The sequence below is a fragment of the Metopolophium dirhodum genome, chromosome 1 (assembly GCF_019925205.1).
Source record: "Metopolophium dirhodum isolate CAU chromosome 1, ASM1992520v1, whole genome shotgun sequence".
Lineage (NCBI taxonomy): Eukaryota > Metazoa > Arthropoda > Insecta > Hemiptera > Aphididae > Metopolophium > Metopolophium dirhodum.
In genome coordinates, this window is record NC_083560.1 from 76,472,726 (window position 1) to 76,488,004 (window position 15,279).

At 35.2% G+C, this 15,279-nt stretch overlaps 1 protein-coding gene across 1 annotated transcript in view; it reads left to right on the plus strand.

Annotated features, from left to right (window-relative positions):
• The first annotated feature begins 7,110 nt into the window (after positions 1–7,110).
• Positions 7,111–15,279, plus strand: part of LOC132934514 (AF4/FMR2 family member lilli-like) — a 38,160-nt gene continuing 29,991 nt past the window's right edge. The window contains exon 1 of the mRNA XM_061000828.1: positions 7,111–7,549. The gene's annotated coding sequence lies outside the window, so the exon portion shown is untranslated. The remainder of the gene's footprint in view (positions 7,550–15,279) is intronic.

Sequence of the window (15,279 nt, forward strand, 5' to 3'; positions counted from 1 at the left end):
GGCGGCCCGTTCCCGAACACGTGCGTTTTTACTGCAGACGAACACTAATCGATTCCGACCGATAACGCGAAACCAGTAGACTGTGCACGGCAGCAGGACACGGGCCGCAGCGGAAAAGGAACCTTTTTTTCGGAACGCGTTAGCGTTATTCAACACAACAAATAATTATTGCTTAGGTACCTACCTAGAACTATATCATACATGGCCGGGCGTCTGGTTTTGATTTTCGGTGAAATTCAAAGATTTATTTTTCTTCCAAACAGCCAGAGTAACTCTCCAAATACTTTCAGCGTGCGAGAGGGCGGCGGTGCTGCTGATGAGAATATAATATTGTATATAGATGGCGACGCGCAGTGTTTGTATACCAGCCAGCTGAAAGAAAACGAAGCGGTCACGCTACAGCGAAAAAGCGCACAGTATAATATGTACACCGCTAATGTGTCTGAAGGGTTGAGACACCATTTATATATTTTTTTTCATCTATTATTTTTATTTGCCATCATCGAGGGTCCATGCAGTTTGAACGTTTGAGTATTTGCTACGCTTGAGGAACAACACAAAACTCATTTTAGTATAATATTGGTAATGGACAATGAAATACAATCATAGGCCCCCCCAAAAATGTCCATAGCCCCTCCCCCCCCCCCCAAATGTCAGACGCTATTATTTGCGACTATGAATACAATCTACTGTTTCGCGGTGAAATTGTAATCGCGTAAGTCTATAATAAGCACTGCAGTGTCTTATATTATTGATCATTGACAGGATTCTGTTTCGTTTTGGATAATTAAAATTATTATAATCTGCAAAATCAATAAAATATTATTATGATTTATGTATGACTCTTATTATAAGTATGGCAAAGGTGTACCATATTTTCTTGATTCAGCTGCAGTCTGTAGAAAATATTATTTTGCATTGCAATCAACTGCCAAAGCCGAAAATCCAAGACTTTCGTGGGCCATGGCCCTGTATATGGTTTGCTACTGGGTTTTACCATACAAATATAGTGGATTCAGTTATATTAACTTTAACTGAAATAAGGCCATAAGGGGACAGGTTCAATATTTAGCTTACTTCTGAATTTTATCAAGCTGCACCAGGTCCGATATGCGACCTACCGGCTTTCATCAGTTTTTTATCATGCGCATACCATGGTATTGTAATTTTTATTACCATTTATCGGGCGTCCGTGCACTTATAATATAAAATTTAATATTTGTTTATTATTATAAAAAAAAATATAGCATATCTTTATTTCTCTCTGATTTATGAATCACTGCCTAATATGCGTATACACATATTGACTTACATAAACAATACTTATTCGATTTTACTGCGTCTTAACGTTAAACGCACATCATTATAATAATTTGGTGTAATATAATATAACCATTTTCTATATAGTAATAGGTTGTTGAAAAATTTGTTACTTGTATTATTATTGGAGATAATTTATATTGGAGATATATTAGAGATGGATTGAACTTAAAAATATGGTTTTTAACCAAACTCATTCATTGCATGTCAAACAGAATATGAACCGAACAATTCAGTGTAATATAAAACATTAACAAACATTTCGTTTAAAGCTGCGCATGAACTAAACCCGTACCAAACTTTTGAATTACAATTTTTAGTATAAACCAAAATAACCAATTTAATACTAATACCTATTCAAGTTTTAATTTAATATTTAAGCCTTATCGCCAAACGGTTCTCTGTTAACTACTAACCGCCAATCGGTTTATTAAAATAATACGGCTGTATTTTTCGTAGATGAAAATATAAAATATAGAGTATAGGCAATAATATATAAAATAAAAATTTTAAATAAATTCCTGAGAAATTTTATTAAAACCAGGTCTGACTTTGGAACTCGAACTGATCACCTAAAATCCAGTTGAATTTTATTATATGATTTGTTATAATTTCATACCTGTATTTTATATTTGGCAAAACCACCCAAATTACTGTGTTACAAATCTGTGTAGTTAACATTAAACGGTTTAATACGGGGTCTTATTTATTACGGGCAACGTCGTGAACGATCAACTAGTATATTATATTATATAAGATCGGTTGATATATTTATATATTATATTATCTATGTAACAAAATAGTAAATATTTAAAGTGATTGGTACCTATAGCTGATTGCTATAGATGTCGACAAGTCAAAGTTAGCTGTAGTGCACATTATACTGGTAGGTACCTACATAATAATATTATATTTAACGGTATAGGTCATACTCATGTACATAGTGTATTGAACCATTGTCAAAAAAAGTGCCCACATTACAATAAGTTCACTGTTTAGTGTTCCATGTTAGGTGTCTGGGATACGGGTAGATGCGGGTGGGGGCTGGTGACATGTATACGCCATATACAATATAACTGTGCCAAACTATACCAAATTATCAGATTCGCGCAGTGGACGTTACCATCTTCACTACCACGCGCGGTATAGAGATATACCAGGTATACCATATAATATTGAACAGGCATTAACGCTTAAAATAATAATAATATTATTATTATTATGTGTGCGAACGACGCGCGTGCGAACTGGCATCCCGACAAGACGAGGACGAAGCATTCGGGGACTGCACGTGTCGTGCGACCGCGACGATTCGCCGACGCCGAGTTTCTGTGGAACGCCGCGGATGACAGATGAGACGACCTTGTCGCGCGCGCGCGTGCCGCCGCGTCGTGAATACACGATACACATGTCGTCGTCGTTATTCAATTATGATGGTGATAGCTCATACGGAGACGGGAATCGAATTACGGTGCTGGGAAGTGGGCGCGACGTGTTGTATAATATGCGCTGTTATTTCCGACGGTAAAACAATATTACGATACGTACCTATAATATGTAAAAATTCAATTCAAAGAATAATGTTGACAAATATAAATATTATAGTTTATTATAACAAATGTAGACGGAACTACGAATCGGGACGGCGACAATTATATGTACGCGACAGGTAGGTATATCAAGTTATCGTTAGAAATTAGAATCAACCGCCACATTGGCGTCCAACGACGAAAAACATTTTCAAACCATATTTCCATACACGCATTGTCGTTCGTATTCATGTAGACATATAGAACAACTAGATAGCCGACGATAATTTGTTATTGAAGTCGCTCCCCCATCCCGTCCGCTCTATGCCTAAACGGCAATGCTTACTCCTTTTTATGATAACAATGATAAATATATATTATGCATAATAAAATATAGAAATTGCCGTTTAGACAAATGGCCGCACAACCTCAACGCATTGCATGACAGTTGTATAGTAGTCGGCTATCTAGTTGTCCCATATTATCCTATGTTGGTATACGACTAAAAGTTGCCGCGTTCGATATTATAATATTTAGATCTAACGATATCTAAAATGTAAAATCAATATTACCGATATAGATTTCGACGAGGTAAATATACGTCCTGTACCCAAACAATCGTCGTCATTGTTTTCTATACGCTATAATATCACCTGCCTCCAGTATTTTAGACGATTCTATTGGGTGGCAAGACGTACACATATTATATACAGGTATCATCACAACATTATATTTCACGGGACGAACAAACAAATTTGTTTTCCGCCGGTATAATCGATCGATAGGATTACAGCGGGCGGCAAAATAACGAGATAACGATGAGCTCGGTGCACTGTGTGGCTTCTTTTTTTCTTTTTGAGACGATCGCGAAAACGCGTTCGTTTGCCAATCGTTTTACCGGCGTACGCCGCTACTGTGTAGAAAAAAAAAAAAGATACACGTTATTATTATCATCATTATTTATACTTACACGCGTGCACTTTTGCTGCATTGGCGATTGCTGCTCAGGCCCCGGCCGGTATAATATTATACAAACGCTGTCCGGCGATTACAATATTATTATAATATAATAATAATAATAATAATATGTCACACACGTGCACCGTGCATATCCAGACACACACACGCACATTTGTATATTATAATATTATTATCGACCAGACAAACGCTGCCGACGCACACGTGGTGTTTTGGTCCAGTGTCGACCAGCCGCCGCGAACACGCTGCACCTACGCACACACAAACACACGCGTTCGGTCGGCTACCCACGCGCACCGCGAACCGTGCGATAATATTATAAATTATTGCCAACGGTTTTCATTATAATAATAATAATAATAATAATAATATCGTCGCGTGTACAATAATCATTATATTTGCGGTCCGTCGTATACCGTGGTATACGAAATCTGTCCACCGTCACTGCGTCTCAGGGGTGGAGAGGGGGGGGAGCGTATTTTGTACCATTAACATGTACGGCGATTATCGAAAAAGGTAGCGCAGCAGCAGCCGCGGAAGACGTAATATAACGATAATGTTATTAAGAGTTAAGACACGATGGAGGACGGTGATGGATGATGGAACGGTTAAAATAATGTTATTTTATTATATTACAATGTGTACGCGACTGCTGCGCATAAGGACGAACGCGAAACGTCAAACTTGAATCGCTTTCAACACCTGAGGCTTGACGAATTAATTACTCGTAAAAGTTATTACAACTGAAACAAAAAAGTTTAGTGATGTAAGGCCACGCACATTTTGTGATTGACATTTTGACGACATTAGATATTCTCAATCTTGAAATATATTTTTATATAACGTAATAACGATTTATCCTCTTCTTATATTTCTAGGTATAAATATTAATCGCAGAACCTTGTAACATTCCACTATTACTTTAATAAATTATCTTTTTCTATACACGATGAAATTTTCAAAATATTTATACTACTTTTACCTTGAAATTTGCATCAATTTTTTTCTCTTTAAATGTTGATAAACAATAAATTTCATATCCGCTCGAATAACATGAAAATGTAAAACAAGATTCCTCATATAAGTTGTGATTATACCAATGAAAATAACGATGTAATTTTTATTTTTAATATGCGTTTGAAGTTAAAAATTATTTCCACTTAGAACCGTTTTTCGTTTGAAACGATATTTTATATTTTTATCATTGAATTCAAATTTAACACATTAATTACAGCCTACAGGAACGTCAGTGACGAACTGACGATTGACGAGGTACATTACGACACCTGTTATACAGCAGAGATATTTGGGCGTATATAATTACTAATTTGTGCCAAAAGCAATCTCCCCAAAAATATATATACCTATGTAACTTGTGCCATATCTAAAAATTAACTTTGGTAATTTGCGACACTTTTTAAGGATGTAGTTTGAATTACACAAAACTAAATAAAAGGGCAATGAATTATGTGCGCCATACCCACCTAAAAAAATTGTAATTTGCGCCATTATTCACCTTGTGAAAATTGTAATTATTGCGCCACTTTAAAATAACTAAATTATTAAGTTTATCTTAATAGGAAATCAGTAATATTATAATTATAAATACACGTATATAAGTATACATACATAATATTATTAATATATTTGCGATTAATATCGGATAAATATCATGATACTGCGCTGTTCAATATTGTTCGATATTTTAACGATTGATAATTTTTATTAGATTAGACGTAATCGATCTCGTCTCTACTTATTATTAGTAGTACACAGCAATATTATATATTTATATCCGGCATGTATTAGTATTATCATCGTATACCGATGCGATATCGGTAAATTTATCTACCGGTAAATTCCAACAATTAAAGTTGAAAGTGTGGCGCAGATTACATATTCCATTTCGTTTTCTGTAGTGGGGCAAATTACCAAAAGTAATTTTTAGATATAGCGAAAATTAAATACGCGCAAAGCACAAGTAATTAAATTGGCGCAAAATACCATATGGTTCCCAGGTTTTTTCGTTTTATTTTGATATCGATAAATATGCAGGAAGTACTGGGGGGGGGGGGGGGGCATAGTATAACCTCCACGTATTATTTTGTTTTTGTCAATATTACACGGGAATCCAGCCCCCCCCCCCCCCCACAAATTGATCTATTTGTGCCTATATAATAATATGAAATGTTTATATAGAGCAGTTGTATACCCTAAGCATTGTTTCTCAAACTATGGGTGGTCCTGAGATATAATTGTTCATATTTATTATATTCATATACCTATATAAAGAAAATAAATCATAGCTATTCACGCATTTAATAATACATAGGATAAGATCACGATTTTATATTTATTTGAATAGATTCATGTCAAAGGCAACTACAAACATATAGATCATGTCTTATTTGACATGTGTATATACTGCGGCCCACGAGGGAGTATTACTGTCGCCCGACAAAAACACGTTCGATTCCGCGCATCGCCACGTATTTGATATACACTAAATAGCACAAAGTGGGGTGGGGGTGGGGGGGGGGGGGAATGCCTACAGCCTGCATGCGCAAAACTGTAATACTCTCTCGAAGTATAGTGTATAGTGTACCTATACTTGATTTGGGTTTTTAAAACTGTTCCGCAATTTCGTACCAGTATAACATAGAGGAGACGTAGAAAAAAGTGCAGGAGCTACTCCATTTGACGACATTATAAATGAAGAGACTGCGTGGCCTTTAGAACGTTAAGAAACACTGCACACTGCAAGGACCATCATAAAGCAGATAATATTATATTGATAATAATCAATGATGATGATTATAATATTCTCGACTATCAAGTTTATGATGACTAATCAGCTAGGCGTATTTGTGACTCGGTCGTAATAATTATTTAGATTTAAGTAATTATAGATGATTAATACATTTTTATTCGAGTAGATAATATTATATTATTTTTTTTGTACCTACCTATATCATTATACTAGTTTCGTCGCGGGTACAATCTCCGTGTTTATATTATTTTAATGATAATAATATTATATTATGCAATAATAAAATTTTTAAAAAAACCTTACCACTGAGGGGGGACCGCCGCCGTGGATGATACCTGCAACCCTTTGTGCACGCGGGTCGCGGGGAGTGGTCGGGCGCAAGCGCACTTCGCGCGCCGCTACCACTATCGCGGATGCCCTGCCACTCCAGTCACCCCACCAACACCCCACCACCCACCGGTTACCGGCCGTGCGTTGTCGACGACTGCGACTCGCGGTAGTAGCACTCGAGACGTCGCCGTAAACCGCTCCGCACCCGCGAGGACACACTCGCGTTCGCGCGCGAATTCTTCTCGTCGCGCCCGCCCTACGCGTAATAGGTACAACTGCAATACTACGCGATTATTATAAATTTTTGTTTTCCCGCTAACGACGGCCGTTGTGAAACGTCATAATTTATTATAAAGCCGTCGAAACCTTCGTGCAACCGGTCTACTTTAATATATAATATTATTATATTGTACATAAATCGCGATCGCTGCGATCCGTTTTTATACGCGTCACACATAGTGCGAATTTCGTTTGATCGAACGACGGTGACGACGCGACGGACGAAAAGTGAATAATATTATAATAATATCATTTGCGGCAGCGGCAGCGGCGTCGGAGACGTCGGCGTGAACTTCCGATCTCACAACAATTGGCCACTGAAATTATTCAGATCTAGCTGGTGGTACGTACCTATACTTAATATATATTTCTCCCTAAAATATATTATTAACTGCAATATCAACATAATATATACACGCACTGTATTTAATTTGTAATTTATTTTTATAATATTCCTATAACTTTACCATCAATGCGCATAAAATTATCATCTAATATAATATTATATAGCGGAGAACGACGAAACGTCGCTGCAGACGGACTACGGCGAGTGATAATGTATTAATATTAAAATATACGAAATAATATAATATATAGACAGGTGAAGCTTTAAAGCACAGTCGCGTGCTCGAGATAAATCGTGAATAGACTATAGGTCGAGTTAGACGGATAATAATATTATAGTGACGGGCCGGAATAACGTTTGAGAGAAAATATACGCATCGGCGATAATATACGACACGCGTGTACAACCCGATGTGTATTATATATTATGATTTGGTTAAACGTTATTTCGGGGCGGCGAGGGACTGCAGCCGCGGTGTGGCGAAACAATATGATTAAAAAACGAAATATATACGCGACCCCCCCCCCCCCTCCACACTCCTCACCACCATCGGGGACGACGTCCCTCCGTTGAGATATTATAGCACATGGGGACGCGCGGTAGTTTTTTTTACGTGCGGCGGAACATTGTACGATTTGCATAATTGCATACCGTGGTTTTAAGTTTTTGTTGTTTTTAACGCGCATACAAATCGGGCGAATGTCGAAGGATCGAAAATCTTCATAATAACCATATCGGGCGCTCTGCACGAATTGCCTCCCATCTGACCCCCCGAATTGCCCGCCGTGAATTTTATTTTAAAAAAAAGTTAAACCGAATTGCCTCCCGATTTCAAAAATATTATTCACTCGAATTGCCTCCTATTTTAGGTAGTGACCCCTGTGTACTGGAATCGCCTGCGATACCTAAATTAATCCTTTTAGGTACCTATAAGTTTTAACCTTATATTATTAAAAATATTAATAAATTAAATAAACTTAGTAAATCGAGTCAATGCTGATTGATTTAATGTAAATTAATGTTAACTAAATGTTTTAGTAAATAGCAGTAATAATTAATAATAATAAAAATAATAGATAATCAATATAATTTAACATAATTTAGATGAAATATCAGTCTGTTACAGTGTTACACAGTCAAAAACTTTTCGAACTGGATTTTATTATAATAAATTATAATTGATTGGTTTTCAAATAAGCTGAACATATTTATTTTGTACATGTCCATCGTTTATGTCATTAGCTAAGTCTTTTTGAAATCCAAACTTAAAACCATCACATATTATAATTGTTTTACCTTTTTCGCTGATCACGCTGATCACGTTCATTTTTATAAGAAATATATGAACGTATTGGTAGGTATACTATAATAACGTGTTTATTTATCGTAACAGTTGGACAAACGAAACTGACTGTGTTGAACTGGTGATGATAGACTAATCATTAACTGATAAGTGATAATCACTGATCGATAAGATTACTGCATTCGAAAAATTAATCAATCTGAGAAATACTGTATGCCTTAAAAATAATATTTTTGAACTTTACGGAATAATAATATAATAATTATATTATATTATAATAATCGATAGCAGTACACGTACAAGGTACAACTATCGATGTATTAATTAACAATCCAGCTATGTTATTCGAGCAGACCGTTTGGATGTACTGGAATTGCCGCTGAAAACACACAGAGGCAATTCGAGTAAAAAAAGGTCACCTACCTAAATTTGGGTGGCAATTCGAGTGTCACTATAATACCATCGGGTGGAGGTCGCGAATCGAGCAATCAAAAATTTAGCTTTCGCATAAATTTTTTATTGAATAAGTTTGGTTTTGAGTTACCTAGATATTCCGTATAATACAGTGAAACCTCCATATTATAACAAACTTCTATTTAACAAAAGTTTCTGTTTAACGAAATATTTCTGAGAACGAAATCAAATTAGAACCAGATGTACATATTTCATCCTATTTAACGAAATTCTCTATGGTACGAAATTGTTTTGTTACCCATGAGACTATTCGTAGTATGGAAATTTCACTGTATAACGTGTTATTACCACTAGGAATTTGTTTGATGCATGAATAACTGGTTGTCGGATTTACTCTACTATATTATACTTATTAAACTAATACTACATTAATACGCCACCTCGTACGCCACCGATTCGTGACGATAGCTATTATGACTTGACTTATGGTCTCATACTTAGTACTATACAGCGCCGTATCTTAATCGCCCTCAACCTGATAAAGCTCTAGCCAGCCCTCGTCAACAATTAACTATTATAATTTTTACATAACATCGAATATTGTTGTGTCTTGTGCTCTTATTTCAAAAAAACCTTTTTAGGTTCTATATAGGTAGACGCGATCAAAATAGAAGCATCGAAAATATTATATTCTTTTATACATTTAAACGTATGTAATAAACATTGTACATGTGAATGTCAAAGTTTAGTTCTTTCACTCTACGGCTTAACAGATATTTGAGACATCTTTTGAAACTATATTAACGCATTTGTTATTAGAAAAAGCTTCAAGTTTCTCTTTATTTTTTACATTTTGTATTGTAAATTATTCAAGAATTTTATTTCACGATTTTCCTAGTTTAATTGTTGATAAAATCGTACAGAAATATACAAATAAGTATGTCTTACATTGGTACTTATTATGGTGTATAAAATCTCAAATCTGTCAATAAAATCATGTTCATTTTAGCGAAAACACTTTAAAGACTAAACAGTGATACATTCGTAGACAATTCTAACAATAATAATAACTGTAGTGTCCAAATTATTGCGGACTCCGTAATAAAAATAACCTAACCTAACAATAATAATAAATAATAATTCGTGAACCCTCTTCAGCATTTATGCGGATCCCTATGGGTCCGCAGTCCACATTTTGGGAAACGCTGGTTTATAGGATACCTTTAAATATGTATATTGTGTACTTAGGCTAAAAATGCAAGTCTCAACTCTCGAGTACTTACTCAACAAAACTGGACGGTAAAGTTATATCCTCTATACCTAACCTAACCTAACCTAACCTAACCTAACCTAACCTAACCTAACCTAACCTAACCTGTACCTAATACCTAGTTAAGCACAGTAAATAATATACAATTTAAAAAATTTAATATATTTAGGTAGGTACTAAAACATTGTAAATATGATCGTAATTTAAACACTTTTTATACCCTATTGACGACTTAATCGAGTAATCGACTATAAATTGCTGCCTGATGATGGCTATTAAAGTGAACTAATATTGACTTTTATTAGCTTATAACTCGTGTATAACTCGTTAGTGCCTACTTTTATGTGTTTCATTACATGAAACATGTAGACAGTCGACACGATAAAAATAAAATTAGTCTATTTGCGCTTGGGTGTTTTTAACACACTGCAGTTTGGTTGTTTAGAAGAAGGCATTTTTTTCAATTTTAAATATTAATATTAAATAAAATATAATAAATATAACACGCCCCTATTGGGGCTATTCGGGGAGAAGGGAGTGGGAACAAATTAAATCTAATCCAATAAACATCAAATACCTGTCTAATTATATCTATATAATTAAGCACTCAATACTTACGGGCGAATACACTAATAAATAAATGCTATTTATGGTTCTGTTAAATTATGTATACTATTATGTGAACTTATACAACCCCAATTCTAAAAAAACGTAATATGCAATTGGCTTATATATTAATATAATTTATACCTACATTGATAGGTATAGAATATATAGTCAATGTACCTACATAATATACATATATCATATATTCAATGCTAATACTATAAAAAAACTCACATTAGTGGATATTAAAGAGCTGAGGGACCACACAACATAAATTATATATAATTAAAATATTTAAATGTGCGTCCTTTATATTGAACATTTTGTTTATGTACTATTATCTATAACGTTTCAGTTAATTTTTTATACATAACGATTTCTATTTCTATTATGATACATAAATAAATAATATTTTGAAGCGTAGTCCCATAGACTGTACTTAATTGTTTAACAATACATATTATCTTAGGTACCTATATTTATGTTTTTTTTTTTAGTAATTCATTTTTTTTAATAACTTTGTCACTTTTGATTGTTTATTCTGTGTAAGCGTATTCTTTTCTTATTTATTTTTTCTTAAAACCTGATTAAAAAAACTATGACTTATGATATTATATATCCACATATAAGTACAATAAGTTATGTTATTTAATTTTAGTTTTTAACTTTGATTACATTAAGTCATCATTTGTAAATCACGGTTTTATTTGTTCTTTAAATGGATCAAAAAAAATGTATAAATGTCTAATGTATATATTATGTGTCTGCTAATTAGATACTTATGCAATATTCGTATACGCAATATTTGGCGGTCTTTCACGATGATCTGCTATTGTAGGACTTATCAGCTATTCATGATAAGGTTCGCTGCAGGACGTGGATAGAGTACTTAAAGAAAAGTTTTATTCCTGGAGGTTTCACTGTAATTATTGTCAATTAGTACGTAATATGTATAATAATATACATATCTTATAAATCAAAACATTCATAACATTCACCTAATCCAATATTTTTCTAACTACCTAAAAAAAATTCGTGAGGTTAAAAATTAAAACTATGATTGATAAATGTGAAAAAACGGCTCGAAAAATATCCCTTCAGGTACGAAATGATGTGCATATATGTAGGTGCGATGTGTTTAAAAACAAAATACCTACATACGGTGCATGGTATACCCGCGGTGTCCCTCCCACCCCGACTTCAAGTGTACAGATTTTTAGTGTTTCATCGTCCGCACCGTTGCATTCGTTAAAACGCGGTGTCGCCACAGTCGTCACGCGCGACGGTATTTACGACGTCGGTTGCGTAACATATTATTACAATAATAATAATAATAATATAGCATAATAATGTTCGTATCGCGTCATCCGCGCATTAAAATAATGCTTTTTATTATATACACGTGAAATACAAACAAATTAAATATATTAATATATTGTACACGAGTCAGATACGTTATACGCGTGTGGCCTCGTACGTTAGGTCTGTGCGTTAGGTTTGTCGAGCGTCGGACTTTTCCAGTGTCACACACAAAGTACAAACCATAAACATTATTATACGGGGAGATTCTCCAAGCGTGATCACCCAATTTTTAATTTAATAATTTATGTATTCAAATTCTGAATCTAGGAACTATAAAATAATATATCTACTTCAAGACCATATTTTAATTCTTGAGATTTTTTGTGTTCTGCAGTGATACAAACTTCTGTTTTTAAATAAGAACCCCCCTTTTTACTGTAAATGATTAAATGGATAATATTTTTGAAAATTTTGATGTACATAATTAGAAATTTGATTATTAAAATGTATATATTAAGGATAATAGTCGTAAAAAATGGCTTAACAAAAATATAAAATAGGTACTTGTAATACAGGATTTAATATTCATTGAAACATTTTTTATAAATTATAAAGTAGGAACATATACATTTTATAGACTAATGTAGATTATTAAAATTTTCAATTTACTATTCCTTCTATACTTCTCTTCCAAAGAAATCAAAAATGTTCAGAAAAATTATCCGATAAATAATTTACCGTAAGACGTATCACGCGTTGAAAAATCTCAAGAATTTGAAAATATTGCCCTTAAGTGGGTATATTTTAAAATTCCAAAATTCAGATTTTGAATAACCGCTGCATCGTCGACGTAGTAAAAGGGGATGAGGAATACTCGGTGAATCATCCTGTATAGTCGTAATAATATTGTGTATATTATATATTAAAATATTTTACTGCTCTTTCGTCGTCGCGTTGTCGTACGACAACAATAATAATAATAATAATAATCATATAATACACGTATTTTATTCGGTCGTTTGTTTTTCTCGTGCTCGCGAGCTCGTGCGTATTATGGCTGGCTGTGACAGTATGTATATATATATATATATATATATTATATACATACATATTATCATCGTATAGATGTGTATACCTAATACGCGCGCAGTCGGCCGCGGCCCGTTATCGACTCAAGAGATCTCGTCGCCGCGTCATCTCGCCACCGCCGGACACCACCATACTCCGGTATACGGTCGTCGTTGTCGGTAACCGCGCGTGCCCCGCACACACACACACACATGATGGGCACATAAATATATTATAATAATATATATAATGTACATGCTCGCGCGGGCTTATCGAGTCGTTTACACGCGTGTATATATGTCGTAAGTATACATATTATATTATGTATATACGAACAATCCGACTTACGAGCGTATATTATGAGCGTGTGTGTGTGTGTGTGTGTAATATGTATGATAATATTTATATACAACGACTCACGGCTGCAGACACGCGGGTCGCAATATATTATCACGGCGACGTACATAATAGTGCTGTATACACATATGTGTGTGTGTGTGTGGAGGTAATACCTATCGCTCGACGTCTGCAGCGCGCGCGCGTTTAAATCTCTCCGCGTATATATACCGAGGTACACGACGTCCATTCCGTTGCAGTCTTCGCGGTTTTTACTTTTTACCCCGTTCTGTCGTATTGTATATACCTACGTATTATACCTATATGATATAGTCGCGTGAAATCGTCATAAATTAAAACGATATTATTTGCAATATCGGTTATATTATTGCCCATCGGACAGCGGGTATAGGTAGGTACTACGATTATTATTATATTTTATATCGTTACCGTCGTGCATTATAAACTATATGTATACCGGCTATAGTATGTATACATGTATATCGTGTACATGCGAATACGTCGCGGGTGTTCACGATTTCTGTGTCTAGACATCATCGCGGGATTCAACAGAAAATCCGACCGAGCACAACAACTGCACATCCACTACATAGGTTAGGTTGTATACTTATATACATGTCATATCTATAATATAATATAAAATAGTGAGCACTGCTCGGCGTGCATGTATTATACAGTACAATATTTTTTTCGTTACCGCTATCGCCGGTCTTACATAATAATAATAATAATAATACAAATAACAATAATACGATCTATAGAAAAAGCTATAATCGTGATGCGTTATTATAATATATATTATTATTATTATATAATTTATATAATAATATTATTATACCTACAATATGTTTGCGGTCGTTTCGATAGATCAGAGTCTATATATCGCGTGCAGCACCCGACATCGTCGCCCACGAAATATTATACGTGGTTTGCGATATCGATTTCCGTATATACAGAGGCACATCATATATTATAGTATTAACCTATATAGCTATACGCAGCGGTGCTGGTGCATCGCGCGGACTCTGCGGCGGGTTGAGTTACGGCGAAAATCATCGGTCGTGTGTGCCGTAGGTACCTATAGGTATACATCTGTATACCCAGGTATACCTAGTGTTGTACGCACTGAACAGTGATCGCGTTGCACCGCACCGGTTTCGCGTTACCAGCTGCTGCACCGTGGCGGTCCGCCTCGCCACCAGTTAAAAGCGCGGATGGATAACGTACGTGCGTGTGGCGGTGGACTTTCAAAGTGTTCGCCGCGTCTGTAGTGTTGTTGGCGTGAGGTTAATTTTTTTGTCGGGTGTGGGGGGAGCCGCTCGTTCTGGATCGGTGACGATCCGTGACGGCGACGCGGCGGTGCGAATCGCGTGACGTGCAGTGGGCCGGCCGACTGAAGAAGGGACG